Source organism: Amia ocellicauda, unplaced genomic scaffold (genome assembly GCF_036373705.1).
Source record: "Amia ocellicauda isolate fAmiCal2 unplaced genomic scaffold, fAmiCal2.hap1 HAP1_SCAFFOLD_151, whole genome shotgun sequence".
In the NCBI taxonomy this organism is placed as follows: Eukaryota; Metazoa; Chordata; class Actinopteri; order Amiiformes; family Amiidae; genus Amia; species Amia ocellicauda.
In genome coordinates, this window is record NW_027102714.1 from 5,177 (window position 1) to 23,453 (window position 18,277).

General features: G+C 41.0%; 4 non-coding genes across 4 annotated transcripts; all 4 read right to left on the reverse strand.

The window, feature by feature from the left end:
• Positions 1-3,766: 3,766 nt before the first annotated feature.
• trnag-ucc (transfer RNA glycine (anticodon UCC)) lies at positions 3,767-3,838 on the reverse strand. The gene has a single exon. It is a non-coding gene; the product is annotated as a tRNA-Gly (tRNA).
• Positions 3,839-6,219: 2,381 nt separating this feature from the next.
• trnaw-cca (transfer RNA tryptophan (anticodon CCA)) lies at positions 6,220-6,291 on the reverse strand. Its single transcript has one exon. It is a non-coding gene; the product is annotated as a tRNA-Trp (tRNA).
• A 6,647-nt stretch (positions 6,292-12,938) lies between these two features.
• On the reverse strand, positions 12,939-13,010 carry trnag-ucc (transfer RNA glycine (anticodon UCC)). The gene has a single exon. It is a non-coding gene; the product is annotated as a tRNA-Gly (tRNA).
• Positions 13,011-15,389: 2,379 nt separating this feature from the next.
• On the reverse strand, positions 15,390-15,461 carry trnaw-cca (transfer RNA tryptophan (anticodon CCA)). The gene has a single exon. It is a non-coding gene; the product is annotated as a tRNA-Trp (tRNA).
• Positions 15,462-18,277: the final 2,816 nt, after the last annotated feature.

Here is an 18,277-nt window from a genome sequence, read left to right on the forward strand (position 1 = left end):
TCCTCTCCACTCCCACCCTGCCCAAGTCTCCCACCGATCAAGCTTCCATTTCTTCATTCTCTCCTCTCTCAGACTCTGAACTTTCCTCTCTCCTCCTAGGTCACAAACCCATAATATGTCCCCTGGACCCTCTCTCTACTCGCCTCCTGCAAGCGTCTGCTCCATTTCAACTCCCCTTCTTCTCCTCCCTCCTCAACTCCTCACTCCTCTCTGGCTGTTTCCCCTCTTGCATTTAAACAAGCTGCGGTCATCCCACTCCTCAAGAAACCTACCCTTGACCCCACCTCTCCTCAGAGGCACCTGTCTCTGCCCTGTCGCCCTACTCCCCTTCCTCTCAAAGACCCTCGAGCGTGCGGTCCACTGTCAGCTCTCTGCATTCCTTTCCCATCTCTCACTTCTTGATCCTCTGCAATCTGCCTTCCAAACACCGCTCACACCACTGAGACTGCTGTCCTGGCAGTCACTGACTCCCTCAACTGTGCTCGGGCAGCCTCCCTCTCCTCAATCCTCATCCTCCTTGGTCTCTCCGCAACATTTGACACCGTCGATCACTCCATCCTCCTCTCCTGCCTCGCTGACCTTGGAATCTCTGGGACTGCTCTCACTTGTTTCTCCTCCTACCTCAACGACCGGACCTATCAAGTGGCGAGCTTCCTCATCCATCCCTCAACCTCTCCTCACAGGCATAACCCCCGGGTTTAGCTATCCTCCCGATGGGTCACATTTCGGTAACTACCTTTTTTACTTTCATGGGGCCCTGAAATCCTCGCTGCGCCCCTGGTCATGAAAGCTGTAATGTCTGGTATCAAAATACATTACTGGCTTTCGGCTTACACACGTCATTTCAACCCACTTGCTCAAGCAGACCGAGTAAACGTTTACTCGAGGTATATGGTCACACAGAAGGAGCATCCCAAGAACACCAGTAAATGGCGTAGAAATTTTGAAAACATGCACAATTTTCCACGATCTAAGCCCACAGTTTACGTGCAAAATCTAATGTCTGAGATGATGGTATCCATGTAACATTCCCGAAATGGACGCATTTTAAAAGTGCAAGGTAACGGTCTGGTCCATTTATTGTGGGTTTCAAGGTAAAGTACATTGCTGATGGACGTTTCATGGTTAATGCGGATCAGTGGTTTCCTTTATCATTATGCTCTCTAAATTGTTGTGGGTCTGTTGTACACTGTTCAGTACTGTACATCGTGTTTTAATCCTAACTTGATAAAACACTTCGATTCATGGCTTTGTAGCCCCACCAGTGACGTAAAAAACCACTCGGTAAGATCATTAAAACAAAGTATTAAACAAGGCGCAATGCACAAGACAGTCCTTTGCCCTGTGCAGTGCTGCGGGTAAACAACTCGTCTCTAGTGCAATAAACTAAGACCATGTAAACCCGAGAGGGAGAGGGGCATTTAATCTGTGACTCGAGCATATTGTCTCCAGTGAGGTCAATACACGCGTCAGGGATATGTATGCTAAATGTAATGTAAATATGATGGATATAATGTATATTGTGGTGGAGTTTATAAAGATAATGTCAGGGGAACTTTAGTGATGTTCTGTGTTTTCTAAATTCCAAGCAGTGGGACTTTAAGTCATAACTTTGTGAGGAATTTACATGTCTTTATAAATTATATATCATTATAAAGTAATAATCCAGCTCACTTTGCTAGCTAGCCTACTGCCAGTTGCCATCCAAATGATGATAATGATCAGCTAGTAGTTAAGTACTGCAGTAGTTTGCCAGTTGTCAGCTAATGATTTTTGATAGAATTGTATTATTTAAATTCAGTTTTTTGTGCACTATAGTATTTTCAGTATTGAGTATTTTTGGTGTGGATGTTATTTTACCTAAACAGTTTATTAGTTATTGCTCTGATTTCAATATGCATAGTGCACTATTTACATTTGTATTGATTATTACATCAATTTCTTCAACAAGTACAGTGTATGTTAAAGTGCAATACATGTTCTGTGATGTGCATTATTTAAATGTTTGTGTTTATTTTAGTTTTAACTAAACATTCTCTATACGCCATAAACATGGGCACCACTAAAATTTTTTTCATTGAGAGGGGGGATGGTTTTGGGGCTACTATCAAATCTCGCATATGGCCCCCAAATGGCTAGGGCCGGCTCTGGACATCACACATTACATAGGATGGGGCTGACGTTGGATGCGACTTTTCGTGACTTAAATCAAGTAACAAGTTACTAGTACACACATAGCCTCTAAGTGTACTGAGTAATGATACTCTCTCTTTCGTTCATTCGTTCCTTAGTATAATTACCTTTAGTAGTAGTAGTACTGGCCACTACTCGGAAGGTAGCGATGCGCACCAATAGATCACGAAAGCTTTCTCATAGTTTTGTGTTTTAGATAATGGTTCAATACGGACTCAATCCCCTTTCATGGACATGGCAGGGAACTTGCAGTTAGAACTAAGGAGTCTAATAAGACTTGGTGGTACGCAGAACTGAAGTGCCAAGTGACAGGCTATCACTTTCATTGCACACCGCATTGTCTTCTCACAGGGAGCGAATTGGGGAAATGTTGGATTTACGGCATCATGTAGAAAGACTGAATGGTTTAGTTACAGAAATAGATAAAAAAGATAGTGACCTTTCTTACTAGCTGAACTAACCTGCATAAAATTAAGAAGATACAGACATTTTCATGCAATTATTTCAAGTTACAGTCTGCTGCTCAGACACAGTTTGGCGCACAGATGCAACTATCATCAACTCAATTATAAACATATATCTAGACAGACAGAGAGACAGACATGGACTACATATCGTGCACATTGTATGAAATCATGCTGGTATATGTAGGCTTGTAGATGATTGTTAAGAGGCCTATTTGGAAACATACGAAATGAGATATTACCATAATGAAGTCATGATACATGAAGGAAATGTTTTTCATGTTGGCAAAAGTACCCTGTCAAAATGATAATGAATGAGAGAAGACTAAAACAAAGGGCTCGTCCGAGATTTGAACCCTTTGAATCATACCCCTAGACCAACGAGCCACATAGCACAGGTTTCTGTGAAAACTAGTTAACATCGGTGCCACGTAGAGAGTTGTGCGCTCCTCTATTTGAACACTTTCTCCTTCAAACATTGCATGAGTGTCTGACTGCCGCCATCTAGCGGTGCTGACTGACCGATGGCTCGGGTATCTTGGATGTTGTTAAATGACATAACTGTCCGCCCAAGACACTGATGACCAAGGGTCATAGTTTTCCCTTGTAATAATAACAACAATAGTAATTGGAGTGAATGGAAGTGGCATTTCTATTTCTCCTTACTTTAGCCGTCATCGTCGCCAACATTGTTGTTGGTGAGCATGGAGAGGAGTGTATTAGCTTTTAAAGTATATTCAAGCAATGAACACGTCAAATAAATGTAATACCGAATACTTTTGCACGCAAGTGCACATGTATGTTACAGCGCTTCTGGGAGCACGGCCCACGTGAAGCAAGAGGGCGCAGTAAAGGTCTGCGAGTCAAGTGTGATGTGGGTATCCTGCAGCAGGGAGAGGAACCTTTGTTTTTCTACAGACGAAGCTGGTGCTGTGGGATACTAGTGTAAGGCCATTTATTCGTCATCTGTTCATGCGCAACGGTTCACCAGAAGTGTGTTAGTGAAAACAGCGGTAAGTGCAGGCTTAGTAGGGTCGCAATAGCTTGAATGGTGTCGAACTCCCCCGAAGCATCACAAGTGTGATGGCGTAAGCCTAGAAAGAAAACGTTGCGTTGGCCGGGAATTGAACCCGGGTCAACTGCTTGGAAGGCAGCTATGCTCACCACTATACCACCAACGCCCAGAAAGTCTCTCATTCCATGACTTTTGATGCATTTCAGATCATTCATCTGACTAGATACATGCGAATAATCACAGCCTACAGTGTAAAGCTTCTGATTACAGACAGGGCGTGTTGAGTGTGCTAAGTAACTTGCTAAATTCACTAACAAAAAGTCGCTGCTCTTACTACAAAACAAGTGCAAGATATATCATTCTTAGCTAAACAAACCACGTAAACAATCAATGTAACTCTTAACTAAACTAGGAAACGCGAGAGAAAAAGGCGATACTTAGCTGCGGCGACTTGAGCGACTTCTCAGCTGGCTTGCCCGAGTGTCCAGATGCATATGTGGAAATACTTCTATACAAACCATGAACATAGATTCTCGATAGATGAATACTGTTTATTTAAAGGTCAGTTTTTATTTAGCGCAAAGTTTATTGAATTTACCCACCAAGGTGGAACACGGACAATGATGTATTTGATTGACAGTGTAACTTGGACTGTTGGAGTAACTTGGACACCCATTGGAATGGAAAAACAAACTCGAGAGAAAAGTGTGTGTGTGTGTGTGTGTGTGTGTGTCACCTGCTGGTAGTGATGCATTTACATAACCTACAGACTATTTGGGCTGATTGTTCCTGGTGTATTAATGAAACTTTTCAAAGCGGTGGCTTACGTAGATGACATCACAGTCATTGTTAAGAATGGCAAGGATGTACCTTACCTTAAATGACTGTCAGAAATGAATTGAGTTTCTTCAGTGGTTAATGGCTTTTACTGGGGGAACTAGGTAGAAAGCAAGCCACTGTCTCTAGCCACATTTTGGACAAATGGACAAAACTAGATGGATTTAAAAATAGACGGATAGACAGTCGGATGGCGTCTGTCTACAATATTTTAAATGATAATAGTATATGTAGTATATGCATGTGTATTATAAACTAATCTTTACAGAATAGGGGTAATACCATAATAAAATGCTGATGAGAGGAGAAGAGATCTTATTCACTGGCCAAATACATGATTTCGACAATTGTCGTACATCTTGACGGCACTTAGCTTTACTTTTCACAATGTATGACTGCACTTACTGTACTTAACTGTATACATTGGAAGTTGTAAAATGTATTATCTTGAATTGCTTTGTTTAATGTAAATTTGAATTTGTAATGTTTGATGCCTTGTACTTAACTGTATTCTTGCACTTATGTTGCAAGTCGCCCTGCATAAGGGCGTCTGCCAAGAAATAAAAATAATAATAATGTTTAATAATAGTATATGTAGTATATGCATGTGTATTATAAACTAATCTTTACAGAAAAGGGGTAATACCATAATAAAATGCTGATGAGAAATTAAGAAAACCGTAAAAGAAAGGCATTTTAAACCAGGACCTCTCGCACTCTAAGAGAGAATCATATCTCGAACAAACTTACATTAGTGACATCTTTACACTAGTGCCACGTAGAAAGCGGTGCGCTCCAACAGCCGGAAACTTTCTCAGTCTCAAGTTCAAGCACCTTGTGTGTGACTGCCATCTAATGTTGCTGACTAATAGCACTATTGGACTAGAGGAGCTGGGGCTGGCAGAAATTCAGCCAGGCTTTTCTACAGGCGCAAACTCAGGTGATGCTGTGTAGGCTACTCCGTGTACGTCAATGAAAGTCTAGTGACTTCAATATACACACCCCGATGCACCCAAAGAGTGATTGTCAAAGTATGAGTGACTCGCTCCACTAGCAGCACCGACCTGCATCTCTCTGTGACACCCGGCGCCTCCGTCTGGATAAGCTGCTGGTAATGCCGAGCACGGCAGCAGATCTTGTACAGTGGAACCCTAATAATATTCCTAATAATATGGCAACATCCTGGGGGGTCGGTGTGCCGCGCCACAGTGCAGCGACCTTGGCGCATCACTAAAAGGCACCTTAGCGAGGCCTCGGAATCGCTCAAACATGAACCGAGAAATGAACATTGAATCCCATCTACTATTATTACCTAGTAGTGTTGATGTTATCTAAAGTATTTCTATACGTTTTTATTAGTGTATGAATTGTGTCGACCAGGGATCAGAAAGTGAGACAGTATAGGGTAGGCGGTAATCGAAAGCACAAGAAATACATAAAAGGGAGCTATACAGCAGGTGAATAAAACACGGATTGTGACAGTCGACTGTTAATAGCCTATAACAAGGCAGATTAAAATATAACAAACGATACGGATTCTTAAAATCAAATATAATTTCAACGTGCAGGAGACCAGACTGACTTTTATGCATCCCCTCGGGTGTAGATGCATGTTACTTAGACTAACAACGTTTGCATTCTAGGATATTAATAACACTCTCCAGAGCAGGAATTATTGAGTGATATTACAGGGAATGTTGAGTAAAAGACTGACCCCGACGTGATTTGAACACACAACCTTCTGATCTGGAGTCAGACGCGCTACCGTTGCGCCACGAGGTCCTTAAACTTCAGTTAACACAGGACGTCAAGGAAAAATATTGGGAACTATGGTGATGTTTTGCTAGTGACCATTAGGTTAATGAATGGGCAACTGAAGCATTGACGTGATGAAGAAGTTAAACAGAATGCTAAAGAGATAGTGACAGTGAGCATGACACAGAACACATGGCATGACGTGAATACCAAGTTAAACTTAAAGCAGAAATTACAGAAAGAAAGAAAACAAAGAAAACCGGACACTGCACATATGTTTGGTCTTTCCTATATCTTTAATATGATATCTCAGTAGTTTAAATTTGATACAGAAATTATTCTGGAATCCCATGAAATGGAAAATACAGTGAATATAAAACTATATTTGCTGTATTTATAACAAATATATTCCGCTTATACACTCACCTAAAGGATTATTAGGAACACCATACTAATACTGTGTTTTACCCCCTTTCGCCTTCAGAACTGCCTTAATTCTACGTGGCATTGATTCAACAAGGTGCTGAAAGCATTCTTTAGAAATGTTGGCCCATATTGATAGGATAGCATCTTGCAGTTGATCGAGATTTGCGGGATGCACATCCAGGGCACGAAGCTCCTGTTCCACCACATCCCAAAGATGCTCTATTGGGTTGAGATCTGGTGACTGTGGGGGCCAGTTTAGTACAGTGAACTCATTGTCATGTTCAAGAAACAAAATTTGAAATGATTCGACCTTTGTGACATGGTGCATTATCCTGCTGGAAGTAGCCATCAGAGGATGGGTACATGGTGGTCATAAAGGGATGGACATGCTCAGAAACAATGCTCAGGTAGGCCGTGGCATTTAAACGATGCCCAATTGGCACTAAGGGGCCTAAAGTGTGCCAAGAAGACATCCCCCACACCATTACACCACCACAACCAGCCTGCACAGTGGTAACAAGGCATGATGGATCCATGTTCTCATTCTGTTTACGCCAAATTCTGACTCTACCATCTGAATGTCTCAACAGAAATCGAGACTCATCAGACCAGGCAACATTTTTCCAGTCTTCAACTGTCCAATTTTGGTGAGCTTGTGCAAATTGTAGCCTCTTTTTCCTATGTGTAGTGGACATGAGTGGTACCCGGTGGGGTCTTCTGCTGTTGTAGCCCATCCGCCTCAAGGTTGTACGTGTTGTGGCTTCACAAATGCCTTGCTGCATACCTCGATTGTAACGAGTGTTTATTTCAGTCAAAGTTGCTCTTCTATCAGCTTGAAACAGTCGGCCCATTCTCCTCTGACCTCTAGCATCAACAAGGCATTTTCGCCCACAGGACTGCCGCATACTGGATGTTTTTCCCTTTTCACACCATTTTTTGTAAACCCTAGAAATGGTTGTGCGTGAAAATCCCAGTAACTGAGCAGATTGTGAAATACTCAGACGGGCCCGTCTGGCACCAACAACCATGCCACGCTCAAAATTGCTTAAATCACCTTTCTTTCCCATTCAGACATCCAGTTTGGAGTTCAGGAGATTGTCTTGACCAGGACCACACCCCTAAATGCATTGAAGCAACTGCCATGTGATTGGTTGGTTAGATAATTGCATTAATGAGAAATTGAACAGGTGTATCTAATAATCCTTTAGGTGAGTGTATTTGCCTTTACTAATATTGTATTTTATTTTACAATAGGTTTAATATAATAAGGTCCAAATAATAAATGTACATATTTGCACATGCTTGCTTTTGGTGAACAGGTAGAATTGGCCATTGTCTGAAAAAACATGCACTCACCTAGTTATTCACAGTTTAAACAGCGCCAGTGAATATTGGGTTTTAATGTTACAAGAGTGACGATGAAGTTATTGCGTTTAGTTGCTTTAAATAACTACAGTGGTTTGTGGATAACAGGAATATGTGCACATACAGAAAAGTTAAAAGTAACGCTGGGTAAGTACATAATCAAATCAAGTTTCACGAAAGATGATATGCTTCAGATACAACTTAATAGTAAAAATGCATTATGGTAAAGAGTTAATAGCTTTGTTGATAACCTCAACGTATGCTAATCAGTCTCTGTTTCGTGTTTATTATCATAATAATTGTAATTATTATTATTAGTAGTAGTATTCTACAATAAAACTTGCACAAGTTCGAATTGTGCCGATATGTTTTCTGCACAAGGAAAAGTATATATATTATTAAGTTACACAAGCATTGTAAAGAAACCAACAACATATAGGCACCTGGGTGTGTTCTTCCTACTTGGATAAGTAGGTTAGCCGGCTAAGTTTCAGGATAACTTGGCATTAACTCGGGATTTTCCATTCTCCGTAGCGAGTTTAAAGTTCAGCCAGCTATGTTTCCAGAGCAGCATTTCCAGCATCTCAAACCTGCTCCCTGTCAGGTTAACTTGAAGTTAGATGGCTAACAATCTGACTGTATTTCATCTGCCCAGTTAAATGACAGCTGACTGTGTCCCCCAACAATGACGGCGCCGTTCCTAACAGATCCAGTAGTGATCCAGACCCAGTAGCTTTTCTGCGAGGAATAATTCATAGAGATTATAGATTTAAATTATACAGATTAATTATTTGAGCGTTACAGGTTCGGTCGGAAAGGAATGATTTACGTAGCCGATTAATTAGGACCGCACATCAGTCATTCCGCCCTGGGCCGGCCCTGACCAATTTGATGCCCTAGGCAAGATTTTAGCTGGTGCCCCTGGCATCGCAGCCAATTCCACCACCGATCATTGTGTTCATACACTCACACAGAAACTGCATAGCTTCATGTCTTAGATTTTCTTTATTTTTGAAACAATAAAAAACCACACAAAATAAAAACAGTATGCAAGAAACAAGTGACAAATCGAATTATGAATACAATATAAATTAGTATTGCACGAAAAAACTATATTACAGACACCATAGTGCAAGATGCATAATGTAGCAGTGTTCTACAGCCTTACCGCCTTGCCTTTCTTGCAGCAAACAAGTGACATAAAACGAATTATAAATAAGTGGATGTTTCCTGCAGCACACTTGAAAGAAAAAGTACATTTCTCAAAATTATGTTATAGGTAATGGAGGTTGATGAAAGAGTTAAATAGCTGATCGATCAAAAGGTGTGATCGTTGTGGGGCATCGGTAAGAATGCACAATTCTCATTCATTCCAAACAGTGTCCCTTTATTGCATCACTAGCAATGGGCGTTAGCCTATTTTGGTATTTGTTTTGTGTGTTTTTTATTGCTTCTTGTTTTGTTTTATTTATTCACTTTCCACTGTCAGCTCTCTGCATTCCTTTCCCATCTCTCACTTCTTGATCCTCTGCAATCCGCCTTCCAAACACCGCTCACACCACTGAGACTGCTCTCCTGGCAGTCACTGACTCCCTCAACTGTGCTCGGGCAGCCTCCCTCTCCTCAATCCTCATCCTCCTTGGTCTCTCCGCAACATTTGACACCGTCGATCACTCCATCCTACTCTCCTGCCTCGCTGACCTTGGAATCTCTGGGACTGCTCTCACTTGTTTCTCCTCCTACCTCAACGACCTATCATGTGGCGAGCTTCCTCATCCACCCCTCAACCTCTCCTCACAGGAATAACCCCCGGGTTTAGCTATCCTCCCGATGGGTCACACTTCGGTAGCTACCTTTTTTACTTTCATGGGGCCCTGAAATCCTCGCTGCGCCCCTGGTCATGAAAGCTGTAATGTCTGGTATCAAAATACATTACTGGCTTTCGGCTTACACACGTCATTTCAACCCACTTGCTCAAGCAGACCGAGTAAACGTTTACTCGAGGTATACGGTCACACAGAAGGAGCATCCCAAGAACACCAGTAAATGGCGTTGAAATTTTGAAAACATGCACAATTTTCCACGATCTAAGCCCACAGTTTACGTGCAAAATCTAACGTCTGAGATGATGGTATCCATGTAACATTCCCGAAATGGACGCATTTTAAAAGTGCAAGGTAACGGTCTGGTCCATTTATTGTGGGTTTCAAGGTAAAGTACATTGCTGATGGACGTTTCATGGTTAATGCGGATCAGTGGTTTCCTTTATCATTATGCTCTCTAAATTGTTGTGGGTCTGTTGTACACTGTTCAGTACTGTACATCGTGTTTTAATCCTAACTTGATAAAACACTTCGATTCATGGCTTTGTAGCCCCACCAGTGACGTAAAAAACCACTCGGTAAGATCATTAAAACAAAGTATTAAACAAGGCGCAATGCACAAGACAGTCCTTTGCCCTGTGCAGTGCTGCGGGTAAACAACTCGTCTCTAGTGCAATAAACTAAGACCATGTAAACCCGAGAGGGAGAGGGGCATTTAATCTGTGACTCGAGCATATTGTCTCCAGTGAGGTCAATACACGCGTCAGGGATATGTATGCTAAATGTAATGTAAATATGATGGATATAATGTATATTGTGGTGGAGTTTATAAAGATAATGTCAGGGGAACTTTAGTGATGTTCTGTGTTTTCTAAATTCCAAGCAGTGGGACTTTAAGTCATAACTTTGTGAGGAATTTACATGTCTTTATAAATTATATATCATTATAAAGTAATAATCCAGCTCACTTTGCTAGCTAGCCTACTGCCAGTTGCCATCCAAATGATGATAATGATCAGCTAGTAGTTAAGTACTGCAGTAGTTTGCCAGTTGTCAGCTAATGATTTTTCATAGTATTGTATTATTTAAATTCAGTTTTTTGTGCACTATAGTATTTTCAGTATTGAGTATTTTTGGTGTGGATGTTATTTTACCTAAACAGTTTATTAGTTATTGCTCTGATTTCAATATGCATAGTGCACTATTTACATTTGTATTGATTATTACATCAATTTCTTCAACAAGTACAGTGTATGTTAAAGTGCAATACATGTTCTGTGATGTGCATTATTTAAATGTTTGTGTTTATTTTAGTTTTAACTAAACATTCTCTATACGCCATAAACATGGGCACCACTAAAATGTTTTTCATCGAGAGGGGGGATGGTTTTGGGGCTACTATCAAATCTCGCATATGGCCCCCAAATGGCTAGGGCCGGCTCTGGACATCACACATTACATAGGATGGGGCTGACGTTGGATGGTACTTTTCGTGACTTAAATCAAGTAACAAGTTACTAGTACACACATAGCCTCTAAGTGTACTGAGTAATGATACTCTCTCTTTCGTTCATTCGTTCCTTAGTATTTTTACCTTTAGTAGTAGTAGTACTGGCCACTACTCGGAAGGTAGCGTTGCGCACCAATAGATCACGAAAGCTTTCTCATAGTTTTGTGTTTTAGATAATGGTTCAATACGGACTCAATCCCCTTTCATGGACATGGCAGGGAACTTGCAGTTAGAACTAAGGAGTCTAATAAGACTTGGTGGTACGCAGAACTGAAGTGCCAAGTGACAGGCTATCACTTTCATTGCACACCGCATTGTCTTCTCGCAGGGAGCGAATTGGGGAAATGTTGGATTTACGGCATCATGTAGAAAGACTGAATGGTTTAGTTACAGAAAAAGATAAAAAAGATAGTGACCTTTCTTACTAGCTGAACTAACCTGCATAAAATTAAGAAGATACAGACATTTTCATGCAATTATTTCAAGTTACAGTCTGCTGCTCAGACACAGTTTGGCGCACAGATGCAACTATCATCAACTCAATTATAAACATATATCTAGAGAGACAGAGAGACAGACATGGACTACATATCGTGCACATTGTATGAAATCATGCTGGTATATGTAGGCTTGTAGATGATTGTTAAGAGGCCTATTTGGAAACATACGAAATGAGATATTACCATAATGAAGTCATGATACATGAAGGAAATGTTTTTCATGTTGGCAAAAGTACCCTGTCAAAATGAAAATGAATGAGAAAAGACTAAAACAAAGGGCTCGTCCGGGATTTGAACCCTTTGAATCATACCCCTAGACCAACGAGCCACATAGCACAGGTTTCTGTGAAAACTAGTTAACATCGGTGCCACGTAGAGAGTTGTGCGCTCCTCTATTTGAACACTTTCTCCTTCAAACATTGCATGAGTGTCTGACTGCCGCCATCTAGCGGTGCTGACTGACCGATGGCTCGGGTATCTTGGATGTTGTTAAATGACATAACTGTCCGCCCAAGACACTGATGACCAAGGGTCATAGTTTTCCCTTGTAATAATAACAACAATAGTAATTGGAGTGAATGGAAGTGGCATTTCTATTTCTCCTTACTTTAGCCGTCATCGTCGCCAACATTGTTGTTGGTGAGCATGGAGAGGAGTGTATTAGCTTTTAAAGTATATTCAAGCAATGAACACGTCAAATAAATGTAATACCGAATACTTTTGCACGCAAGTGCACATGTATGTTACAGCGCTTCTGGGAGCACGGCCCACGTGAAGCAAGAGGGCGCAGTAAAGGTCTGCGAGTCAAGTGTGATGTGGGTATCCTGCAGCAGGGAGAGGAACCTTTGTTTTTCTACAGACGAAGCTGGTGCTGTGGGATACTAGTGTAAGGCCATTTATTCGTCATCTGTTCATGCGCAACGGTTCACCAGAAGTGTGTTAGTGAAAACAGCGGTAAGTGCAGGCTTAGTAGGTTCGCAATAGCTTGAATGGTGTCGAACTCCCCCGAAGCATCACAAGTGTGATGGCGGAAGCCTAGAAAGAAAACGTTGCGTTGGCCGGGAATCGAACCCGGGTCAACTGCTTGGAAGGCAGCTATGCTCACCACTATACCACCAACGCCCAGAAAGTCTCTCATTCCATGACTTTTGATGCATTTCAGATCATTCATCTGACTAGATACATGCGAATAATCACAGCCTACAGTGTAAAGCTTCTGATTACAGACAGGGCGTGTTGAGTGTGCTAAGTAACTTGCTAAATTCACTAACAAACAGTCGCTGCTCTTACTACAAAACAGGTGCAAGATATATCATTCTTAGCTAAACAAACCACGTAAACAATCAATGTAACTCTTAACTAAACTAGGAAACGCGAGAGAAAAAGGCGATACTTAGCTGCGGCGACTTGAGCGACTTCTCAGCTGGCTTGCCCGAGTGTCCAGATGCATATGTGGAAATACTTCTATACAATCCATGAACATAGATTCTCGATAGATGAATACTGTTTATTTAAAGGCCAGTTTTTATTTAGCGCATAGTTTATTGAATTTACCCACCAAGGTGGAACACGGACAATGATGTATTTGATTGACAGTGTAACTTGGACTGTTGGAGTAACTTGGACACCCATTGGAATGGAAAAACAAACTCGAGAAAAAAGTGTGTGTGTGTGTGTGTGTGTGTGTCACCTGCTGGTAGTGATGCATTTACATAACCTACAGACTATTTGGGCTGATTGTTCCTGGTGTATTAATGAAACTTTTCAAAGCGGTGGCTTACGTAGATGACATCACAGTCATTGTTAAGAATGGCAAGGATGTACCTTACCTTAAATGACTGTCAGAAATGAATTGAGTTTCTTCAGTGGTTAATGGCTTTTACTGGGGGAACTAGGTAGAAAGCAAGCCACTGTCTCTAGCCACATTTTGGACAAATGGACAAAACTAGATGGATTTAAAAATAGACGGATAGACAGTCGGATGGCGTCTGTCTACAATATTTTAAATGATAATAGTATATGTAGTATATGCATGTGTATTATAAACTAATCTTTACAGAAAAGGGGTAATACCATAATAAAATGCTGATGAGAGGAGAAGAGATCTTATTCACTGGCCAAATACATGATTTCGACAATTGTCGTACATCTTGACGGCACTTAGCTTTACTTTTCACAATGTATGACTGCACTTACTGTACTTAACTGTATACATTGGAAGTTGTAAAATGTATTATCTTGAATTGCTTTGTTTAATGTAAATTTGAATTTGTAATGTTTGATGCCTTGTACTTAACTGTATTCTTGCACTTATGTTGCAAGTCGCCCTGCATAAGGGCGTCTGCCAAGAAATAAAAATAATAATAATGTTTAATAATAGTATATGTAGTATATGCATGTGTATTATAAACTAATCTTTACAGAAAAGGGGTAATACCATAATAAAATGCTGATGAGAAATTAAGAAAACCGTAAAAGAAAGGCATTTTAAACCAGGACCTCTCGCACTCTAAGAGAGAATCATATCTCGAACAAACTTACATTAGTGACATCTTTACACTAGTGCCACGTAGAAAGCGGTGCGCTCCAACAGCCGGAAACTTTCTCAGTCTCAAGTTCAAGCACCTTGTGTGTGACTGCCATCTAATGTTGCTGACTAATAGCACTATTGGACTAGAGGAGCTGGGGCTGGCAGAAATTCAGCCAGGCTTTTCTACAGGCGCAAACTCAGCTGATGCTGTGTAGGCTACTCCGTGTACGTCAATGAAAGTCTAGTGACTTCAATATACACACCCCGATGCACCCAAAGAGTGATTGTCAAAGTATGAGTGACTCGCTCCACTAGCAGCACCGACCTGCATCTCTCTGTGACACCCGGCGCCTCCGTCTGGATAAGCTGCTGGTAATGCCGAGCACGGCAGCAGATCTTGTACAGTGGAACCCTAATAATATTCCTAATAATATGGCAACATCCTGGGGGGTCGGTGTGCCGCGCCACAGTGCAGCGACCTTAGCGCATCACTAAAAGGCACCTTAGCGAGGCCTCGGAATCGCTCAAACATGAACCGAGAAATGAACATTGAATCCCATCTACTATTATTACCTAGTAGTGTTGATGTTATCTAAAGTATTTCTATACGTTTTTATTAGTGTATGAATTGTGTCGACCAGGGATCAGAAAGTGAGACAGTATAGGGTAGGCGGTAATCGAAAGCACAAGAAATACATAAAAGGGAGCTATACAGCAGGTGAATAAAACACGGATTGTGACAGTCCACTGTTAATAGCCTATAACAAGGCAGATTAAAATATAACAAACGATACGGATTCTTAAAATCAAATATAATTTCAACGTGCAGGAGACCAGACTGACTTTTATGCATCCCATCGGGTGTAGATGCATGTTACTTAGACTAACAACGTTTGCATTCTAGGATATTAATAACACTCTCCAGAGCAGGAATTATTGAGTGATATTACAGGGAATGTTGAGTAAAAGACTGACCCCGACGTGATTTGAACACACAACCTTCTGATCTGGAGTCAGACGCGCTACCGTTGCGCCACGAGGTCCTTAAACTTCAGTTAACACAGGACGTCAAGGAAAAATATTGGGAACTATGGTGATGTTTTGCTAGTGACCATTAGGTTAATGAATGGGCAACTGAAGCATTGACGTGATGAAGAAGTTAAACAGAATGCTAAAGAGATAGTGACAGTGAGCATGACACAGAACACATGGCATGACGTGAATACCAAGTTAAACTTAAAGCAGAAATTACAGAAAGAAAGAAAAAAAAAACGGATACTGCACATGTGTTTGGTCTTTCCTATATCTTTAATATGATATCTCAGTAGTTTAAATTTGATACAGAAATTATTCTGGAATCCCATAAAATGGAAAATACAGTGAAAATAAAACTATATCTGTTATATTTATAACAAATATATTCCGCTTATACACTCACCTAAAGGATTATTAGGAACACCATACTAATACTGTGTTTTACCCCCTTTCGCCTTCAGAACTGCCTTAATTCTACGTGGCATTGATTCAACAAGGTGCTGAAAGCATTCTTTAGAAATGTTGGCCCATATTGATAGGATAGCATCTTGCAGTTGATCGAGATTTGTGGGATGCACATCCAGGGCACGAAGCTCCCGTTCCACCACATCCCAAAGATGCTCTATTGGGTTGAGATGTGGTGACTGTGGGGGCCAGTTTAGTACAGTGAACTCATTGTCATGTTCAAGAAACCAATTTGAAATGATTCGACCTTTGTGACATGGTGCATTATCCTGCTGGAAGTAGCCATCAGAGGATGGGTACATGGTGGTCATAAAGGGATGGACATGGTCAGAAACAATGCTCAGGTAGGCCGTGGCATTTAAACGATGCCCAATTGGCACTAAGGGGCCTAAAGTGTGCCAAGAAAACATCCCCCACACCATTACACCACCACCACCAGCCTGCACAGTGGTAACAAGGCATGATGGATCCATGTTCTCATTCTGTTTACGCCAAATTCTGACTCTACCATCTGAATGTCTCAACAGAAATCGAGACTCATCAGACCAGGCAACATTTTTCCAGTCTTCAACTGTCCAATTTTGGTGAGCTTGTGCAAATTGTAGCCTCTTTTTCCTATCTGTAGTGGAGATGAGTGGTACCCGGTGGGGTCTTCTGCTGTTGTAGCCCATCCGCCTCAAGGTTGTACGTGTTGTGGCTTCACAAATGCCTTGCTGCATACCTCGGTTGTAACGAGTGGTTATTTCAGTCAAAGTTGCTCTTCTATCAGCTTGAATCAGTCGGCCCATTCTCCTCTGACCTCTAGCATCAACAAGGCATTTTCGCCCACAGGACTGCCGCATACTGGATGTTTTTCCCTTTTCACACCATTTTTTGTAAACCCTAGAAATGGTTGTGCGTGAAAATCCCAGTAACTGAGCAGATTGTGAAATACTCAGACCGGCCCGTCTGGCACCAACAACCATGCCACGCTCAAAATTGCTTAAATCACCTTTCTTTCCCATTCAGACATTCAGTTTGGAGTTCAGGAGATTGTCTTGACCAGGACCACACCCCTAAATGCATTGAAGCAACTGCCATGTGATTGGTTGGTTAGATAATTGCATTAATGAGAAATTGAACAGGTGTATCTAATAATCCTTTAGGTGAGTGTATTTGCCTTTACTAATATTGTATTTTATTTTACAATAGGTTTAATATAATAAGGTCCAAATAATAAATGTACATATTTGCACATGCTTGCTTTTGGTGAACAGGTAGAATTGGCCATTATCTGAAAAAAACATGCACTCACCTAGTTATTCACAGTTTAAACAGCGCCAGTGAATATTGGGTTTTAATGTTACAGGAGTGACGATGAAGTTATTGCGTTTAGTTGCTTTAAATAACTACAGTGGTTTGTGGATAACAGGAATATGTGCACATACAGAAAAGTTAAAAGTAACGCTGGGTAAGTACATAATCAAATCAAGTTTCACGAAAGATGATATGCTTCAGATACAACTTAATAGTAAAAATGCATTATGGTAAAGAGTTAATAGCTTTGTTGATAACCTCAACGTATGCTAATCAGTCTCTGTTTCGTGTTTATTATCATAATAATTGTAATTATTATTAGTAGTAGTAGTATTCTACAATAAAACTTGCATAAGTTCGAATTGTGCCGATATGTTTTCTGCACAAGGAAAAGTATATATATTATTAAGTTACACAAGCATTGTAAAGAAACCAACAACATATAGGCACCTGGGTGTGTTCTTCCTACTTGGATAAGTAGGTTAGCCGGCTAAGTTTCAGGATAACTTGGCATTAACTCGGGATTTTCCATTCTCCGTAGCGAGTTTAAAGTTCAGCCAGCTATGTTTCCAGAGCAGCATGTCCAGCATCTCAAACCTGCTCCCTGTCAGGTTAACTTGAAGTTAGATGGCTAACAATCTCACTGTATTTCATCTGCCCAGTTAAATGACAGCTGACTGTGTCCCCCAACAATGACGGCGGCGTTCCTAACAGATCCAGTAGTGATCCAGACCCAGTAGCTTTTCTGCGAGGAATAATTCATAGAGATTATAGATTTAAATTATACAGATTAATTATTTGAGCGTTACAGGTTCGGTCGGAAAGGAATGATTTACGTAGCCGATTAATTAGGACCGCACATCAGTCATTCCGCCCTGGGCCGGCCCTGACCAATTTGATGCCCTAGGCAAGATTTTAGCTGGTGCCCAATTGGCATCGCAGCCAATTCCACCACCGATCATTGTGTTCATACACTCACACAGAAACTGCATAGCTTCATGTCTTAGATTTTCTTTATTTTTGAAACAATAAAAAACCACACAAAATAAAAACAGTATGCAAG